The following is a 20343-nucleotide window of genomic DNA, read 5'->3' on the forward strand; positions in this document are numbered from 1 at the left end:
TAGAAACATTTTATGTGAGAGATAAAGTACCAAAAAAAATAAGAAAAAAAATATATATAATAACAGGAGAGTTAAAAAAAAAAAGGAAAGTGGCTTTTTAGCTCCACTCTATTCAGAAAGTGGCGCTTTGTGGGGGCTCAGTAAAGGGTAGGGAGTACCACTTAACCGGCCTTGTTCCGTTTGGTTAGTACTAGGGTTCCTCATGGGAGGGGGAGGGGGGCGCACGTGGGTGAAGGGGGTTGGTGAAAAAAAGTAAAAATTGTTCCTCATCTTTGGTTTGATTGTTGACTTATTATTTTATCATCACACCGCCTATGATTATGGCTAGTGATTTAGTCAAGGTTTGTTTGTTTTTCTTTTATAGATATAGGTGTAGTGGACGGTGTATTGATTAAGGGTAAGCTCAGGATCCTCTCCTGGAATGTTAATGGCCTGCGCACCAAGCCAAGGGCAAATAGGATCTTACAATATCTACGGGATTCTGATGCGCAGGTCATTATACTCCAGGAGACACATTTAGTTGAGGCTGAGCTACTTGATTTGGTAAAAAGGAATAGGTGGATAGATTAACAGTTTCTACTTCTCAATCGCTTAATGTGAGAGGTGTGACTATTCTTTTAAAAAAACCGATCACTACCAGATTAATCAGGCAGTTGGTAGATACAGGGGGTAGATGGGCAATCACCTTAGTAGAAATAGGGGGTTCACGCCTGACGTTAGTAGGTTATTATGGACCCAATAGAGATGACTCTTCAGCTTTGGAGGCTTTATTTTCTCAGCTTTTGCACTTCCCAGAACCTATAATTATAGCAGGGGATTTTAACATCGTGCTCGATTATGCTCTAGATAAAATTCCATCTAGTCGCCAACAAATACTTTCTAAGTCTAGAGCTTTCTTAATCAACTGTATGCATCAATATGGTTATATTGACTTCTGGCGGGCAAGGGCAGGTCTGCTTCCTGGATTTTCGTTTCGCAATCTTAAATATCACCATCAATCCAGGATTGATTTTTTCTTAATTAGTCGCAGTCTGACAGATTCTGTAACCAATGTTAGTTACCTACCTTCTCACCTGTCTGATCACTCCGCAGTAGTACTAGATCTAGCTGGTATTGTGCAAGTTCCTAAAAGATCGTGGTCTTTTGATCGTTCCTTCTTTTCATCAACAGACGACGTCTCGTATCTCAAATTAGAGGCACGTGAATTTATGCGAGTCAATATCAGCACTGCAGGGTCTGACTCCGTGTGGGATGCTTTTAGGTGCTTCCTGCGCTGACTCATTAAGAATAAGATCGTTTTTCGCAGGGGGCAGTTTACTCAAGAAGTAGCGTCTATTGAAGCCAACCTCTTAACAATACAGGCGGAACTAGATGCTTGCAGTAATGTTTCCAGTCTTACATTAGTTAAACAGGAGAAACTGTTGGAACTTAAAATGCAATTGGCCTCTGTTTTAAATCAGCAAATCCTTCAGAAATGGAAAGCTAGTAAGCTAGCCCATTTCCAATTTGGCGAGGGGGCCGGCAAACTGCTGGCCTGGAAATCTAGAACCAATCAGGCGCGGAACTACATTGATTCAATTGCATCTAGTTCAGGGACCGTCTCATCTGATGTAGAAATCAGAATGGCCTTCAAAAAATTCTTTGAGAAAATTTACAAGGAGGATAAAAATATCTCCCCTGAAAGCATTGGTGAGTGGCTGAATGACATCTCCCTACCATCGCTATCTTCAGAGCAAAGAGCCTTCCTAGATAGTGTAGTTACAGAGGAAGAGGTGGGAGTCTGCAATATCTGGGAGCAAGGGGGGCAAGGCTGCAGGCCCCGATGGTCTCCCAGCAGAAATTTACAAAAACCTTGCAGGTGAAATCTCTCCCTTCCTTACTGGGCTTTTTAATCAAATATTGCAGGAAGGGGCCCTTCCGCCAAAATCCTGAAACAACGGGTCTATCACATTGATTCTTAAACCGGATAAGGCTCCCACGGATTGTGGGTCGTATCGTTCTATATCCATTCTCAACGCCGACTTTAAGATCTTTGCGTCACTCTTGGCTAAGAGATTGGGTAAGGTCGCTTCAGATATCTTACATCCTAACCAGAAGGGCTTTGTTAAGGGTCGTCAGCTCTTCGGATTGATGTATGACTTGATAGGAGCCATAGATATGGCTACTACCAACTCTCTGCCGCTTGCTATTCTCACGTTGGATGCCACCAAGGCTTTCAACAGGGTCAACTGGTTGTTCCTGTCGGGGGCTTTGGCTAAGTTCAACGTGGGTGAGTGCTTCCGCAGAGCTGTGAAACTACTCTATCATAGTCCATCGGCATCTGTTCTGGTTAATGGTGGATTGTCCGAACCTTTTAATGTCACAAGAGGAACACGACAGGGCTGCCCTTTATCCCCATTGCTTTTTGATCTTTATATCGAGGCCTTTGCTCAAAAATTAAGAGATAATAACATCATCAAGCCCTTTAAGTATAAAGCTTGGCAAAGGAGGGTGACCCTGTATGCGGACGATGTCATGATTATATCCTCAGATATCAGAACCGCATTCCCTGCTGCCATTAAGCTTGCCCTCGAATTCGGGAAAGTCTCGGAGTATGAGGTAAATGCCTCAAAAACTGAATTAATGGTGTGGAATAGTGTCGTAACTGGATTAAATGAGCAGCCCAGTACAAGCTTAAGATATCTGGGGTTAAAAATTGTCAAAGATATCAATTTGATTGCTTCTACCAATCTATTTGTAGTCGCTAAAGAGTGCTGAATATTATTGGGTTCCTGGGGGCACCTCCCCTTGTCGGTTCTGGGCCGTGCAAATCTGGTAAAAATGTCCATCTTGCCTAAATTGTCCTTCTTATTTAATACGATTCCACTCTATTTTGATAGATGTTCCTTGGCTAAACTACAGGCGGACATTACTTCATTCATTTGGAAAAAAAAGAATGTAAGGATTGCTTGGAAAAAAATAAGGCAGCGACGAGAAAAGGGGGGATTGGCAGGGCCTGACTTGCAAATATACGCATGGGCATTCCAACTATTACATGCACGCATGTTATTAAAAATGCAATCAAATCAAGGAGTAGGGAGGATGTTCTCGGCCATGTTGGAGGGCGAAGGAGTTGGGCAGTCGGGTTTCTTATTTAAGTTTGGCGATCCTTAATACTTCAAAAAGGTCAAACTTAAGGTACTACAGAGTCTAGCTAAAGCCTGGTTTAATATTAGATCGTCCATAAAACTGGGATATCATTCTTCCAGATCACCCATATGGGATCTCCCTGCCCCCCCAGGCTGGGTGAACGATACACTAGCAATCCCATTGAAGGAGGCGGGAATATCCACATGGGAGGACTTATTTGTGGAAGGGATTTTACTTCCATGGGCACATCTAGTGAATAAAATAGGTCCCAATTTTTCAAGATTTAAGTATCTTCAAATATTAAGCTGGGCACATGCTTTTTCAACCCAAAACCCTCGTCTTTATAACCTCCCACCAGGCGGAGGTAGCCAATTGGAATCTCTCTTGCTGGATAAACCAGCTGCTACAAAAGAAATTGCTGTATGGTATAATCTAATCTTGGAAGAGATTGATGGGGAATTTATTCTCCCCGAACAACTTTGGGGTTCTATGTTGCCTAGCCTGAATGTGAATGACCTTTGGATAAAATCGTGCACTGTTTTGTGGGACCTAGTTAAACCAACGTGGCTCCGTAGAAACCGCTTATTTACCCTGCACAGGGCATACTACTCTCCGCAGAGGCTAAGTTTTTCTCAGGTGGTCAGGTGGGTATCGATCTTTGCCTGGTTATCTTTGGTATCTTGGATCAGAATCGGAGCCCAGCTAACAACCTTCTGTTCTATTGCATGTTTGGTGGCACGCAGAGAAATCTGTAAGCGATGGAAAGAAGCCGCCCCTCCATCTCTCCATGACTGGTGTTTATCATTTTCTCAAATATCGAAATTGGACCTAGCCAGGGCTGGGAATTTGGATAAGAGAGCTTTTTGGCTTTTATTTGATTGGTCTAATTAGCTGCTTGGGGTTTTTTTTTCCCCCAAGTCCGATGATTACCTAGCCATGGTATAATCTCCTTGCTATCCCACATAGGTCTTTATAAGATACGACAGTGGCTTAAGCATTGGTGTCACTGGCTCATGGTAAAGTAGCCGTCAACCCGACAAAAAGGCACTGGGCTTGGTATGGTATAGGCTGTAGCTGTTGGGTTGGCTCCTCCTGATCATGGGGCAACCCATGCCAGTTTCTGACTGAGGCAGCACGCCGGTATTACTGTAAGTCCTTACTCCCTTGTTCCAACAGTTCAGCTGCATGCAACCATGGTAGAGATGAGGACAAAAATATTTATTTATCTCCTTTAGATGCTTCAACTTGTCTTTTAGGTCATCCCAAGCCGGACTCCGTTATTACCCGAGCAGCTCAGCAAAAGTCAAGAAATCAGTCCTCTCCTATTACGGCACCTTCGGACAGAGAGGGTAGAAGGCTGGACAACGCAGGGAAGAGATTTTCCTCTATGTCAGCCCTGTTAGTGAGAACTGCGAATCCCCTGGCCTTTCTGGGGAGGTATGCTAGGCAAATGTGGTGCAACCTTTCGCTTTACAAAGACCGTGTTCCAGACACGGAGAGACAAGAAGCCAAACAAATTCTGCAAGAGGGGGAGAGGACTTCGGCCGAAGTCATAGATTCTGCTAGGGACATAGCGACCACAGCATTCAGATCTCTGGGAAGAGCTGCAGTACTACGCAGACAAGGATGGTTGAGGGCAGCGGCGTTTAGACCGGAGGTCCAGAATAAGATCTTGGACCTCCTTTCAACGGTGAAGATCTATTTGGCAAGCATATACATGAAGCATTGCAGAGTATCAAAAAAGATACGGATACAGCTAAGTCATTGGTAACTCTGCAATATAGGAAAGTTCCTTTTCGAGGCTCTAAGGGTAGAGGTCAGTCATCTTACAGGGGAGGATACCAAAAAGTTTGATATTCCTCTTACTCCACCTCATCCCAGCCCTACCGTCAACAGTATACACAGCGCCAGTAAGGAGGCTACACAAAATCTACTCCGAGAGGTAAGGGAGGTCGTCAGGGGAAAGACAACACCCGCCAACAATGACATCCTACAAATTCCGGCTACACCGGTTCCTCTGAGATCACATGTTCCCCTGGGTGGAAAGATTGCTCATTATTTTCAAAATTGGCAAAAGATAACTACGGACCAATGGGTTCTCAACATTATTCAATTCGGCCACACTCTAGAATTTCTACAGAAGCCCCCTGTACACCGCTGATATATCAGAAGGTCAAGCATTTACATCAAATGGGAAAGGAGATTCGGGCAATGCTCCGAAAGGAAGCAATAGAACCGGTGCCGAACTCCCAGAGGAGAAGGGGGTTTTACTCCCGCTTTTTTCTTGTCAAGAAAAACATTCTTCAATGCATCCTATTCTAGATCTCAGATCCATAAACATTTATCTCAAGAAGCAATCTTTCAGGATGGTTTCTCTTTAAGACATCCTTCTACTGTTAGACCGAGGAGACCAAATGACGACATTAGACCTACAGGATGCGTCCTTTCACATCCCCATCCATTAATCACACAGGCAGTACCTTCGGTTCATGGTAGCCGAAGAACATTACCAATTCAAGGTGCTGCCGTTCGGCCTGAAATCAGCCCCCAGAATTTTTACAAAATGCCTGGCTCCAGTGGCGCCTGTTCTAAGGAAACAAACACCAAGTATTTCCTTACCTCGATGACTGGTTGGTCAAGGCACCAACAGCAGCATTGGCCCGATCGTCAACAACGGCTTGCCTGGAGTTGTTTGCCAGTTTAGGTCTGACTTTAAACAAGGAAAAATTATCACTTCATCCAACAAAGAACATCACTTGCTTGGGGGCAATACTGGATACAGAGAGAAACAGGGCGTTCCCCTCCAAAGAAAGGCAACAGAAGATTAGAACTTTCTTCCAAGATTTCACAAAAAGAAGCTGTCTTTCAGTAAGCAAGTACAAGTCATTGCTGGGAACAATGTCATCTTGCATTCCCCTCGTACCTTATTGCAGGTTAAGAATGCAACCGCTGCAAGAGCAACTAGATCTACAATGGCGTCAAGCAAAGGGATTCTTCAAGTATATAGTCCAAGTAACTCTGGTCATGATTTAAGTAGCGAGATGGTGGACCCTAAGATGGAATGTCTCACAGGGTCTTTAATTCCGAACAATGCCAGCCCCATTGATAGTGACTACCGATGCGTCCCTGGAAGGATGGGGAGCATTCCTTCAAGACCTTCAAGTCAACGGCCGCTGGTAGTTGCTCGAGCAACGACTGCACAACAACTTACTAGAACTCAGAGCAGTCCGCTTGGCATTGCTAGCTTTCCTACCAAGGATAAGAGGGTCATCTGTGTTGATAAGAACGGACAACACAACTTCAATGTACTACTTAAACAAGAAGGGAGAAACAAGATGACTCTCCCTTTCTCAGGAAGCCCAGGAAATATGGGAATGGGCTCTGCGGCACGGGGTATCCATAACAGCAGAACATCAAGGCAGACACTCTCAGCAGGCTCAGGTCCTCCTGCCACGAGTGGGAGTTAGACCAGGGGCGTCCTGGGCAACATTTTTCAGAGATGGGGAGAACCAACAGTAGACCTCTTCGCAACAGCAGAGAACAAGAAATGCCGGTTCTTCGCAAGCTGGCTTCCCCAACGGGATCTTGGGGGAATGCGTTTTCGATTGCATGGTCAGGCATCTTTGCCTACGTTTTTCCTCCAATTTCCCTGCTGCCGCCTGTGCTTGTGAAGATCAAGAAAGAACCGTGGAGACTAATCCTGATAGCCACATGGTGGCCCAGACAACACTGGTTCACAGAGCTTCTATTGCTGTCGGAGGTCCATCCGATTCGCCTCCAGCGAATAGCATCGCTTCTAACGATGCCCCAAGGACAAGTGCGCCATCCGGACCCGAAATCCTTGCGCTTAGCGGCCTATCTCCTGAGCACTGTGAGTTTCAGCGTCTAAACATCTCGGAAGAATGTCAAGGCATCCTCTGAAAGGCCAGAGCGGATAGTACGAACAAAACCATTATGATATTGTATGCGGTTCACTGTAGGCCTGGAGCATTTTCAGTTTGCCATACTCCCCTTCGGCTTTACCAGTGCCCCTTGGGTGTTCACGAAAGTGATGAGGGTGGTCGCCGTTCATCTACGCAGGTCAGGGGTGTCAGTCTTCCCCTACCTCGACGACTGGTTGTTGAAGGTGGGCTCGCCCCAGGCAGTCGTCTCCCACCTTCAGACTACGGCCGACCTCCTGCATCTGCTGGGGTTCTCCATCAACGTGCCGAAGTCGCTCCTGTGTCCTTCTCAGAAGATCCCATTCATCGGAGCAGTTCTGGATTCGTCGCAGTTTCGGGTTTATCTTCCCGAGCAGCGAGTCCGGAATATTCAGGCTATGATTCAGATCTTTCAGCTTCTATCCCGGGTTTCAGTCAGGATGACCCTCTGGCTCCTGGGCCTGATGGCCTCCTGCATCCTGCTAGTGCAACATGCCAGATGGCATATACGGGCTCTGCAGTGGGACCTGAAGTTCCAGTTGGCGCAGCATCAGGGCAACCTGTCTGATCATGTCCAGATCTTAGAGGGCACTGCACGACAATTACAGTGGTGGCTTACGAATCGCGATTAGGTCAATGGCAGATCCCTCTCTCTTCCCCAACCGGAGCACACAGTGGTAACGGATGCGTCCCTCCTGGGATGGGGAAGCCACTTGGAAGAGGCTGAGATCAGAGGCCTCTGGTCTTCGGCGGAGTCCCGGCTCCATATCAACCTTTTGGAGCTTCGGGCGATCCGACTTGCACTGAAGGCATTCCTTCCCTCTGTCTGGGGAAGTGTAGTGCAGTCACCCTCATGTGGTATTGCAACAAACAGGGCGGGGTGGGGTGCTGGACCCTATCTCATGAGGCTCTGCGCCTCAGGACATGGCTGGAACATCAAGGCATTACCTTGGTGGTTCAATACCTAGCAGGTTCTCTGAACCACAGGGCAGACAAACTCAGCTGCTGGTGCTTGATGGATCACGAATGACGTCTGAACTCTGAGGTGGTGCAAGGTCTCTTTCAACGGTGGGGGAGCCTTGGTGAGATCTATTTGCCACCAAAGAGAAAGTGCAATGTCAGCAATTCTGCGCTTTGGAATTTCCAAGGCGGCACTCGCTCGGCGATGCTTTTCGTCGCGAGTAGTTGCGGTCTATCGTACGCCTTTCCGCCTATACCACTTCTGCCCAGAGTGCTGAAGAAGATTCGGCACGACCGGGCCCAAGTCATCCTTGTGGCTCGGGATTGGGCACGAAGATACTGGTATCCCGAGCTACTCAACATGGCGATCGATCCCCCAATCCGACTGCCTATTCGGGAAGATCTTCTGTCGCAGCAGCAGGCGACGGTCCTCCACCCGAACATGTCCAGCCTCCACCTCCATGCGTGGATATTGAGTGGCGACAGTTGACGGCTTTCGATCTTCTGCCCGAAATCTGTGATGTCATTCTGGCAGCCAGGCATCCCTCCACTAAAACCGTATACGCCTGCAGGTTGAACAAATTTGTGGCATGGTGCACAGCAAAGGCTGTGGATCCCCTTTTTGCCCCTTTTTCGGAGGTCCCTTTGTTCCTTCTATCCTTAGCCCTGCAGGGCTCTGCTCTGGGCACTATCAAAGGTTATCTTTTGGCCATCTCCGCCTTTCAGATCAGCCTTCTCTTTTTAAGTCCCCGATTGATAACCGTTTTCTCAAAGGCATTACACACACGTTTCCTCCCGTGCCATTCATCATGCCTCAATGGAACTTGACATATCTGATGTGTGCTCCCTTCGAGCCCCTTCATATCTGTCCTTTGCATCTTCTTACTTCAAGACGGCTTTCCTGGTAGCCATCACCTCTGCCAGAAGAGTGAGTGAGCTTCAGGCTCTTTCTTCCAAACCTCCTTTCCTTTCTGTTCATCTGGATAAGGTGGTTTTAAGGACCCGTCCTTCTTTCTTGCCAAAGGTTGTCATGCCCTTCCACATCGGGCAGACCATCACTCTGCCTACCTTCTTTCCGCCTCCACATCCTTCAAAAGAGGAAGAGAGGCTCCACCGTCTGGACCCAAAATGTGCTCTCTCGTTCTATCTGAAGCGTGCACAACAGTTCCAGGTGGATGACCAGCTTTTTGTTGGCTATGTGGGTGCCAAAAAGGTCAGGCTGAACACAAACGGACCATCTCTCAGTGGGTCATTCTCTGCATCAAAGCCTGTTAATCGTTGGCTAAGAAGGAGCCTCATGTGGAGCTGCATGCCCAGTCTACCAGGGCAACAGCAGCCACTACTTCCTTGGGATGCGGCGTTCCCTTGCAGGACATTTGTCAGGCAGCTTCGTGGGCCTTGCTGCACACGTTAACCAAGCATTACTGTCTTGACAGTCAAGTCCGGAGAGACGGCGTATTTGGCCGTTCTGTTCTACGTGACTTTCTGGTGTAATCTTATTAGCAGACCCACCACCGGGGTTGGTATTGCTGGGTATCTATTCTAAGGTAAGGAATCTATCACTAACGTGTCTCTTTCAGATGCACAAGTTACTACTTGTGTAACAATATATCTGTAAGAGTCATTAGTTAGTGATAGATTCCTTATCGCCCAACCCATCCTCCCCGTTATGCGAACTGATTTCTATGGTTAGGGTCATCCCTTTCAGGGCCCTAGTTTCATGGCACCAATGGTCACTTTGTTGCATGGCTCTGCGTTCCTGGCGCGGAAAGTCGTGTACATAACTGACGTCAGCGTGCATAGGTGGTGTCTAAGTAGTCTCTGTGACGTCATCTCGGCGCTTACGACGCCAGCAACGGACGCGGAGCCGCACCACGCTACCTACCGACGCGCAGGGGTACTGCTAATAAAAAACTTTCCGGATCCAGTCTGACGCCTGGGGTTATTCTATGGTAAGGAATCTATCACTAACTAATGTCTCCCACAGATATATCATTACACAAGTAGTAACTTGTGCATTTACAGAACATGACAGAATGGCTTGCTTTAGCTTTAGAAAATGTTACATTGTCACTCAGTCCTTGGTAGTCACCATTGTTTGGGGATTCTTTGTTTGTGGTTTCAATGTAGTACTCTCTGCCTTGCTTACAAGGCAGTCCATGAGACTGACTCCTCTGCACTTCACAAACTTCTTGCAAAAAAATCTGCTAAGGGTGCACAGGATCTTTTCTTCTTTTGAGCTTTCCTGCTTTAAAACATCTCTACTAATCGCTGTGGCCTTCTAGGCAGCTACCATCTCTATTTAGAATCCTCTGCCTATTCACTTGCCTTGAATTGGCAGCCCTGGGGCAGGAGTCTGGCTTCAACATCATAAGAACTTCAGGTTGTGTCATACTAATAAGGCGGGCAAGAGCCTTGCCTCCTACCTCAAATGTAAGTTACAACAATCAACTATCAAGTGCATAGTTGACAGACTAGGAAAGGCCCACTCTGACCCCAATAAGATTGCCGAGATTTTTAAGGAATTTTACAATGACCTTTACAGTAAAAACAAAGATATTGATGGCTCCAATTTGGGGTCATATCTTGATAAATGTAGACTCCCCTCGCTCACGGATCAAGATCAAACCGCACTCAACCGCCCCATCTCCGAGGCAGACATCGCCCAGTCCATCAATCTCTCAAAACCGGGAAAGCCCCGGGTCCTGACGGGTTCAGCGCCACGTTCTATAAGAGCTTCTTAACTGCCCTGAAGTATCCACTCAAGGATCTTTACGAACATTTTGCCACAAGTGGTCAGGTTCACGGTACCCCGGCAGAAGGCATTATTGGGGTACTTCCGAAAGATAGCAAGGATCCGTCCGCCCCGAAGAATTACAGGCCGATATCCTTGATCAAACTCGATTGTAAGATCTACGCCTTGATTTTGGCAAAAAGGATTTAATCAGTCTTACCCCAACTGATACACCCTTCACAAGTAGGGTTCCTCAAAAATAGACTATCCAGCGATAATACTCGTACCCTTGCGCACATTTTAGAGAGAGCAAAGACGACCGCTTCCCCGACGAGGCCGTGATCTTGGATGCCGAGAAGGCATTTGACAAGGTTGATTGGGCCTACTTAGAAGCCACTCTACATAAATTTAATCTGGGACCAAATTTCATACGCATGGTGATAGCCTTATACTCTAACCCCTCTGCACGTGTAAGAGCGGGAGGGTGTCTTTCGGACTCCTTTACTTTACAACAAGGTACAAGGCAGGGTTGTCCCCTCTCCCCTTCACTCTTTCTTTTGGCAATTGAACCCTTTCTTTATTCCTTACGAAACAACAATTTGATTAAAGGTATAGATTTCAAAGGCACCATAGTCAAAATCTCAGTCTACACTGACGACGTTCTGTTGGTGTCCAAAAATGCGGACTTGGCTATCCCGGCACTGATGTCCACTATCGCGGACTTCTCGGAAATGTCTGGATATAAACTCAATAAAGATAAGGCGGAGGTAAAACTGCTTGGTAATATCGGAGACTGGAGCGTTCTAGGTAATACCGGTCTTTGTTGGCAACCGAAGAGTTTTAAATATCTCGGCATTGACTTCGAGAAAGACTTAATCAGTACTCTAAGGATTAATGAACTCTCACTGTTTAAGAAGATATCCTCACTCTTGGATGGTGGGTTCCCGAAGTTTTTGTCCTGGTGGGGCAGAGTGGAAACTCTGAAAATGATGATCACGCCCCTTGTCAATTACTTAATCAGCATGTTACTGATGTTACTCTCGGATGACTTTCTCACCAAAATACATAAGCTTTTCAATGGTTTCATTTGGCAGGATAAGAAACCGAGAATCTCATTGAAAAAGCTCCAACTACCGAAAGACAAAGGGGGGGGTAGGTCTACCTAATTTCAGATGCTGTCAAACGGCCATCTTATGCAAACAAGGAGCGAACTGGCTCCACCTCCATCAGAAGTATACTCTAGTGTGGGTCCACGTAGAAAAATCTATTATCTTTCCGCCATAATGACTATGGATGCCTCGGCCTTTCCACAATCCAAATATATATTCCTTAACACTAAAAGGGCTCTCCTCAACCTGGGAGGCATTGTAGAGTCAAAACAAAATTCTCCAAATCTAATCTATCATCGTTCTGGTTTAACCCAGCCCTGAAGGACGATGGCAAACTCCTCTTTTGGGAAAATTGGGCTATTAAGGGTCTGAACTCAGTGCAAGACATTTACGACGGAACCTCACCTCTTCCTTTTGCCACCCTCCAGGCGCGGTTTGATCTCCATAGTACCACAACACCCTACACTAAGTAATAGGTTAATTCATCTCATGTCACAAGGTCACATGGTATCTAAAATGTACAAACTCATATCTCCTCTGCCTCAGAGGTCGCATAGAAAGTGTGAGAGGGACTGGGAAAAGGAACCAAACTCCTCTACTCTGGCTTTTGATTGGGATAAGATCCACCTCACCCCTTTCTATAATAAAATATCCCTGATACTATCCCAAACCAAATTCATGCTAATAAATAGTGCGTATTGGATACCAGAGAAACTCTTCAAGCTTAAGCTCCTTGACAATCCCCTTTGTTGGAGCTGCAAATTACACACGGGTGACATGGCACATATGTTCTTTCATTGTCCGTCCCTCCAAATGTTTGGGAACAGATATTTAATTACATCCAACATACTTTCCACTTCCGACCGCCCAGGGACTTTGCATATATCCTACTAGGGGCGATTGATCCAAAAATTGCTAATGATCATGACAGATACCTCCTGGATCTCATGCTTACACTTGCATGCAATATCGTTCTGAGTAAGTGGAAGAGCGCTTCCAATGTATCCTTTACACAATGGCAGGACTGGCTGTCTTCCCTGAGGGGAGCGGATAATGTTCTGCGGTCATCCCCCTGGCAAAAATCTCACACCAAACTCTGGAGTCTCTTCGATTCACTGGAACTCTGTTATGACCCACCTTAGACACATTGGTTAGCATACTTCATGTTCCTCGCACTGTGTCTGACAACACATTGGGCACTATTCCCGGTAATGTATGGCAGCTGTCCTGAAATAAGCTGCACACTTCAAGCCATGTTGCTGCTGCTTCGTCCCTCCCCCCTCCCCTGCTCCCCTCTGTTCTCCTTCCTGAGTCCTCCTATACATCTGCCCCTTTCTCTCTTCTTCCCTCTTTCTTTTCCGCTCTTATGTTTTTGCGAGACCGTGACCTTCCGCATGGACAATTTATTCGATGCTCTCAACTGATATTTACCTGTATGGTCATAATGTGTGTACCAGTCCTCATGTATGAATTATCATTGATCCAATGTTATTTTCCCCGACAACGAATAAACGTACTTTTCCATGCATTGACGGCTGTATCTCTTTTTGTGACCCATTTTTTGTATGCTTGTCTGTTTCTTGCATTTTTGTGTTATTTGAATCTCAAATAAAAAAGATTTGAAATAAAAATGAGCCACTGTTCCCATGTGTTTCTATTTTTCTACGTTTGTGAATTAAATAAAAATATTTCAATATTTAGAAATTAACTGAAGACTTCTCTCATGCTAAGTCTTGCTGAGTATATAGCACCAATAAATATTTTTTTAGCACTATAATTTAAAAAAGGCTAATACAGTTGCTGGATAGATGGCAGATAGATGTTATCTCACTGGTTCTGCATCAGACAAGTAATTGAGGATGGCCTATTTCACAGTGTCTTCTAATGTAAATTTTGAGCTGATTTAGTTCACGTTCATATTATGCAAATCTCACTCATTGTTGACAAATATTCAGCCTGATTTGTGTTCCAGACATTGCATATGTTAAGTCTTCTTTCCACATTTTGTCTATGGCTTAAAGTTCTCTTGGCAAGGCTTGCCCCATGAATGGTGCTTGTTATATTACCCTTCCTATACAGGTCTCGTTTCTAGACCTGTTATACACATTTAATCAAGCTTCTATGCTGGCTTAAGTTTATTAACAATTAAATATGTATGCACTGGTATCTGCAAGAGGTGCCGTATTGTGTGTTCATCTGTGCTTTGTTTTTAAACATGTAGTGTACATTAATGCATATTTGTAGTCTATTGCAGTCAACATTTTCAATTTCACATTGCCATTATACATATATATATATATATATATATATATATATATATATATATATATATATATATATATATATATATATATATATAGTTAATCTGCCATTTAATTTTCTAAATTTCTGTGGATCCTATGAGTAGTTGTCACAAGGGCCCGAATAAAAACCACTGCTCTAGTTTAAAATATTTGCAAATATAAGGTAAAAACACCTGCTCTACTTTAAAATATTTGCAAATATAAGATTGGAAAATTTAAAGGGAGTGCTTAAGATGTCAATTATTTTTGAAAATATTTAAAGTGACTAAATGAAAAAAAGTTTCTGATGGATACATCTGCCTGTGAATTCCTCACCTTTTGAATATCCCCTGCGCCAGCATTCCGCAGAAAATTTTTCCTAGCTCTTCACGCCACCGAGAATGTCAGACTACTATGGCTCTGCTCCCGACTCCCAATGACGTCACCAGAGCCATAAGAGAGCCTTGTCGGCGTGATGATGTCAGTTCCCTTTTTCCTCGCTGTCGACGAGTAAGGGTATTCTGGGACTCGCCATACTGTCTTGAGTTACTTTGTTGTTTTCTACAGTTTTAACTGTTGCTTTGCGATGGCGACTTCGAAGAAGTCAGGATTTAAGCCCTGTAGAGTGCGTGGAGGTCATATGTCCATCACTGACCCCCATGAGGACGGTTTGTGGTGTTTGTCGTCAGATCACAACGTGAAGTGCTGTTCCTGCTGTTGTATAATTTTCCCCAAAGGCTCTGAAAGAACGGGAGGCCAATCTTTTTATGGCAAAAGCAAAGAACAAGAAGAGAGGATGAAAAAAAATCGAAGTAGTCTACCTCACATGCTTCGAAGTCAAGGAAGCACAAGAAGAGGAGGAGGCATGGCTCTCGGCACCGTTCGTCAAAGGGGAAGGCTTTGAGATCACCTTCTCCAGCTCCTCAACATCGTCAGAAACACTGTGTCTTCTTCGCCATCTTCTCAGGTGACCCCGGAAAGCTCTCCTTCTCCGAAAGGTACTCTGTCGCCGTCGCCAACGCCGAGGGGCTCGCCAGTTCAGGATGATCCTTCTCCTGTTCACAAGACTGAACCTTTTACTCCGCCAGTGGATTCGGCAGTTCCGACGTCGGATGCTCCTCGTGTGTATGCTGACTCGACTCTTTATCCTCACTTTCCTACTCCAGGTTCAGATCCATCGCATTTTTAAATGCAATTTATAGCGTATTTGCCTAGGCAGCCTTTCCCTCCGGAGCACCTTCGGGTCCTGTGGGTCCGCTGGCCTTCAATTTGAGCGTGCCTCAGCATTATGCCAAAGTACTATTCGTGCCTTTCATGCCGACGGCGCCGTCATGGTAGTTTCCGGCTCTGAGATTTTCGACATGGTATATGGAGTCACCAGCGCCATCTGGCAGGCCTTCCTCATGGCCTTGTATGGCGCCAATTCCACCTTCGACGCCGGCTCCGGAGTTGTTAGCGCCGCGTGTGGCGCCGCCGACGCCACAACCAAGGTTTCACTCGAAGAGAGAGGCGCAGAGACTCTTGGAGGAAGAACAGTATCAAAGAGAGGAGGTTGAAGAGGGTGATTAGGAGCTTTCTTCTTCAAGGGCTCATCCACCTCAAGAGGTAGCTTTCTATCATACCGTTATCAGAAAGGCTGTAGAGCTTTTAGATTTGCAACTTCCTACTGCTGAATATTAGCCGAATTTGCTCACTGAAGTTTTGCATTCGCCTTCTTCGATAGTTGAACCTTTGTTGCCTTTTAATGAAGCCTTAACTGAGCCTATCCTGGAAGTGTGGCGTAAACCGCTTTCTTCTCCTGCTGTATCTAAATCTGTGGCAGGAGATATAGATCTGCTCCAGGAGACCCTCCCTTTCTTTCTACACATCCGTCTCCGGAAAGTTCGGTGGTGCAGGCGTCCTGTTCTAAACAATCTTCAGGCGCATTTCCTCAGCCTCCTGCCGACAGGGACTCTAAAAAGTTGGAGCAATCGGCTAAAAAGGTATTTTCTTCCTCTAGCATGGCACTGAAATCAACCAATGCTACCTGTTTGTTGGGTCATTACATACACGCTATGATGGATTCAACTAAGCAATTGGCGCCCAAGTTGCCTGATGAAGAGCGGGGAAATTTTATGGCGGTTCGGTCGGATGCTCATGCTGCTGCTCGACAGGTTATTCAATCTGACCTGGATACAGCTCATTTGGTAGCCAGGGTTATGAGTTTCTCCACAGTTACCAGGAGACAGGCCTGGCTTAGATCCTCTGTTTTTTTCCCAGACGTACAGGCTACCCTTCTTGATTTACCCTTTGAAGGTTCAAAACATTTTGGGGAGAAGACTGATGCTGCTCTTCAAAGGTTCAAAGAAAGCAAAGCAATGGCGAATTCTTTAGGATTACAAACCCTGTCAAGGGGGTTTGGTTATAAGGAGTATCATGGATTTAGAAGGGCCTCCTTTCGCAGCTTGCGACAACCTCAACAGCAACAGCAGTAAAATCCTCTTTATAAGTCCTATAGAGGAAGAACCAAAGGTCGCCAACGTGGGTCGGCCCGCAATCTCTCCTCCTCCTCTTCCACCTCCCCTGCTCCCCCTGGTAACGCAGGAAAACAGCCCTAGATTCCCCATCCTGTATCATGTGGGTCCGGTAGGGGATCAGTTGGCTCACTTTCTGCAGGGTTGGAAATCGGTCATGTCAGACCTTTGGGTTTTAAACCTAGTAGAGAATGAGTACGCCCTTCCCTTTCGGGAATTTCCTCCTCTTTACCCTCCTTGCCAAGGTTTTTGTTCAGAGGACCATTTGCTTCTTCTGCAGAAGGAGGTTTGTGCTTTATTACAAAAAGGTGCGATAGAGGTGGTTCTGGAGCAGGAAAGGGGTCAGGGATGCTACTCCTGGTATTTCCTGATTCCCCCAAAAGGGATGGCAAGTTACGTCCGATTCTGGACCTCAGGGTCTTGAATTTTTACCTGAAGCAGGAGAAATTCAAGATGCTGACCCTTGCTCAGGTTCTCTTGGCACTGCAGCAAGAGAACTGGATGGTGTTGATCGATTTACAGGATGCGTATTTTCACATCCCCATCCTGAAGTCACATAGGAAGTATCACCGTTTTACGGTAGGGTCGCAGCACTGCCAGTTTGCGGTCCAACCATATGGTCTTATTACTGCACCTCGAGTCTTCACAAAAGTGGTGGCAGCTCATCTCAGGAGGTCGGGGATTCCAGTTTTCCCTTATCTGGACGACTGGCTGCTCAAAGCAGAGTCGCAAGAGATGGTGTTTCATCATCTGCGGTTAACAACTCAGCTGTTGTTCAACTTGGGCTTTTCAATAAATGTGCCCAAATCTCACTTGGTGCCCTCTCAGTGCAACCTGTTCGTAGGAGCGGTATTGGATACTACTGTGTGTCGAGCTTTTCCACCTCCACAAAGAATTCTCGACATTAAGAAGAGGATTCCTTTGTTTTATGATGGAGCGGTTGTTCCGGTCCTGAAGGACCTTCGCCTGCTCGGTCTGTTCCCTTTCTGCATACTGTCGCTCATTAATGTACTCTGGCACATGAGGGCACTCCAGTGGTATCAACATAACGGAGCTCACAGGGAGTCAGTCAGAATCTCCAGAGCCGCTGCAGCGGAGCTGTCTTGGTGGTGTGTGCAGGGCAATATGTCTAAAGGAAAGCCCTTTCAGCTTCCTCCACCGGTGGCCACAGTGATCACGGATGTCTCCACTCTAGGGTGGGGTGCTCATCTGGGGGATCTGGAGGTCAAGGTTCTTTGGTCTCCAGAGGAAAGGTTGCTTCACATAAACCTGGAATTGCGAGCGATAAGTTTGGCACTAAAGGCTTTCCTTCTTTCCCTTTGCGCTCAATCAGTTCAGGTCCTAACGGACAACACTACCGCAATGTGGTACATCAACAAACAGGGAGGTGTGGAGTTATTTCGTCTCTGTCGAGAGGCTCTGCGACTCTGGTCCTGGGCTCAGGGCCATCAGATTTGTGTGTTTGCAGATCATCTAGCTGGGATGCTGAATGTTTGTGCGGACAGTCTCAGTCTGCATTACTCTGCCGTTCATGAGGGGCGGCTTCATCCGGAGGTGGTCCATCACATCTTCCAGATGTTGGGGTCTCCTTGGCTGGACCTGTTTGGCACTTACGAGAAATGGCACTGCCCGTCGTTCTGCAGTCTCCAGTATCCGATGCAGGGAGCGCTGGGAGACGCGTTTCAGTTGGATTGGAGTTCACAGCTCCTCTATGCCTTTCCTCCCATACCCTTGATTCCTCGGGTTCTGAGGGAGGTTCGCCAAGAGCGGGCCCACGTTATATTGATCGCTCCGTATTGCCCAAGAAGGGTGAGGTACACAGATATACTTCACCTCTCATTGCGCCCTCCGCTCTGTCTCCCTCTCAGGGCAGGCCTCCTCTCGCAGTCACAGGGGCAGGTTCTACACCCTCGCCTCCAGAGCCTGCACCTTCATGTCTGGAGATTGAATGGGGCAACCTGAGTTCCTTCTCTCTCCCTCTGGATGTGGTGTATGTTATTTTATCATCCTAGCAACACTCCACTAAGTCTATTTAATCTTCCAGATGGTCCAGATTAGTTAAATGGTGTGGAGAGAGATCCATTGATCCTTTAAAGGCCCACTTGTCATATATTCTTCAGTTTTAGCTGTTTTTGGCCCAGCAAGGTTGTGCTGTGGCTACTGTTAAGGGCTATTTGTCGGCTTTATTAGACTTTCTTTGTTTGCCATTTCAGATGTCTTTATTTAAATCTCCCATTGTTTTGCGATTTATTAAGGGCCTTACCAATAGGTTTCCGCCTCCTTTTGTTATGCCTCAATGGGATTTAAATCATGTTTTAACTTTCTTTATGGGTTCCCCATTCTAACCCTTTCATAGTTGTCCTTTGAAACTTCTGTCTTTTAAAACGGTCTTTCTTGTGGCTATTACCTCAGCAAGGAGGGTGATTGAGCTTCAGACTCTCAGTTCTTAACCTCCGTTTTTGACCATACCTGTTAAAAGGATGATTCTCAGGACCAGGGCTGCTTTTCTGCCTAAGGTGGTTACTCCCTTCCATCTAGGACATTCCATTACTCTTCCCGTATTTTATCCTCCCCCTCACCCTACCAAGGAGAAGGAGAGAAGTCACCGCCTAGATCCAAAAAGAGCGGTGAGCTTTTATTTGGATAGGACTAATGACTTTCGATTGGACGATCAGCTCTTTGTGGGCTTTGTTGGACAAATAAAGGGCAAGGATGTGCACAAGCGCACTCTTTCCAGGTGGATCGTCTTGTGCATCAAGGCAAGGAACCCCCTGAAGGTATTAGGGCACATTCTACCAAAGCGAAGTCATCCACTTCTGCTTTGGCCAGAGGTATTCCTGTAGTGGACATGTGCAAAGCTGAAACTTGGGCCTCCCTCCACATTTTCGCAAAGCATTATTGCTTTGATTCCGAAATGAGGCGGGAGGGCCATTTTGCGTCTCTGTCCTGCTGGACTCTATTAAAGGGTGGACACCCTCCTCTGGGAGTGGTACTGCTGTGGGATTCTATTCAAAAGATGAGGAATCCACAGGCAGATGTATCCATCAGAAGAACAAGTTACTTACCTTTAACTCTTTTTCTGGTGGATACAGTATCTGCCTGTGGATTCCTCACTGACCCATCCACCTCCCCGATGTCCACCCTTGTATACCTTAAAGGTGGCATTGTATAACATTTTTTTTTGCATTGTCTCTTCTATCTGTCTTTGTATATTTAGAGGAAATGCTTTAATTCTTTGGCTTTCCTTTTATCTTTACACTATGTGTATTGGTATGAATTTTGTGTACTGTATATACTTTGAATCTCTTGTTGGTCCACCTTTTCACCTTGACGGCACAGAAAAAATAAGTGGGACTGACGTCATCACGCCGACGAGGCTCTCTTATGGCTCCGGTGGCGTAATGCCGAGTCGCGAGCTAGGCCGTGGCATTGTGACGTCCTTGTCGGCGTGGAGGGCTAGGAAAACGTTTCCAAGGAATGCTGGCGCAGGGGAAATTCAAAAGGTGAGGAATCCACAGGCAGATATCCACCAGAAAAAGCGTTACCGAAGGTAAGTAACTTGTTCATATGCACTATTGTACTTTTGTCGGAGGTTTTATTTTCAGCTCTGTCGTACAAAAATTGTCTTAATGGTGTGAGATTGTTTATTCGTAATTCTAGTGATAAGTGTAAGTTTCTCGTTAAAGACCTTATTGG

At 46.0% G+C, this 20343-nt stretch overlaps 1 protein-coding gene across 2 annotated transcripts in view; it reads left to right on the forward strand.

Moving 5' to 3' along the window:
• Positions 1-20343, forward strand: part of DMXL2 (Dmx like 2) — a 2078996-nt gene that overhangs the window by 908729 nt on the left and 1149924 nt on the right. The window lies entirely within an intron of this gene.

The sequence above is a fragment of the Lissotriton vulgaris genome, chromosome 2_1 (assembly GCF_964263255.1).
Source record: "Lissotriton vulgaris chromosome 2_1, aLisVul1.2, whole genome shotgun sequence".
NCBI lineage: Eukaryota > Metazoa > Chordata > Amphibia > Caudata > Salamandridae > Lissotriton > Lissotriton vulgaris.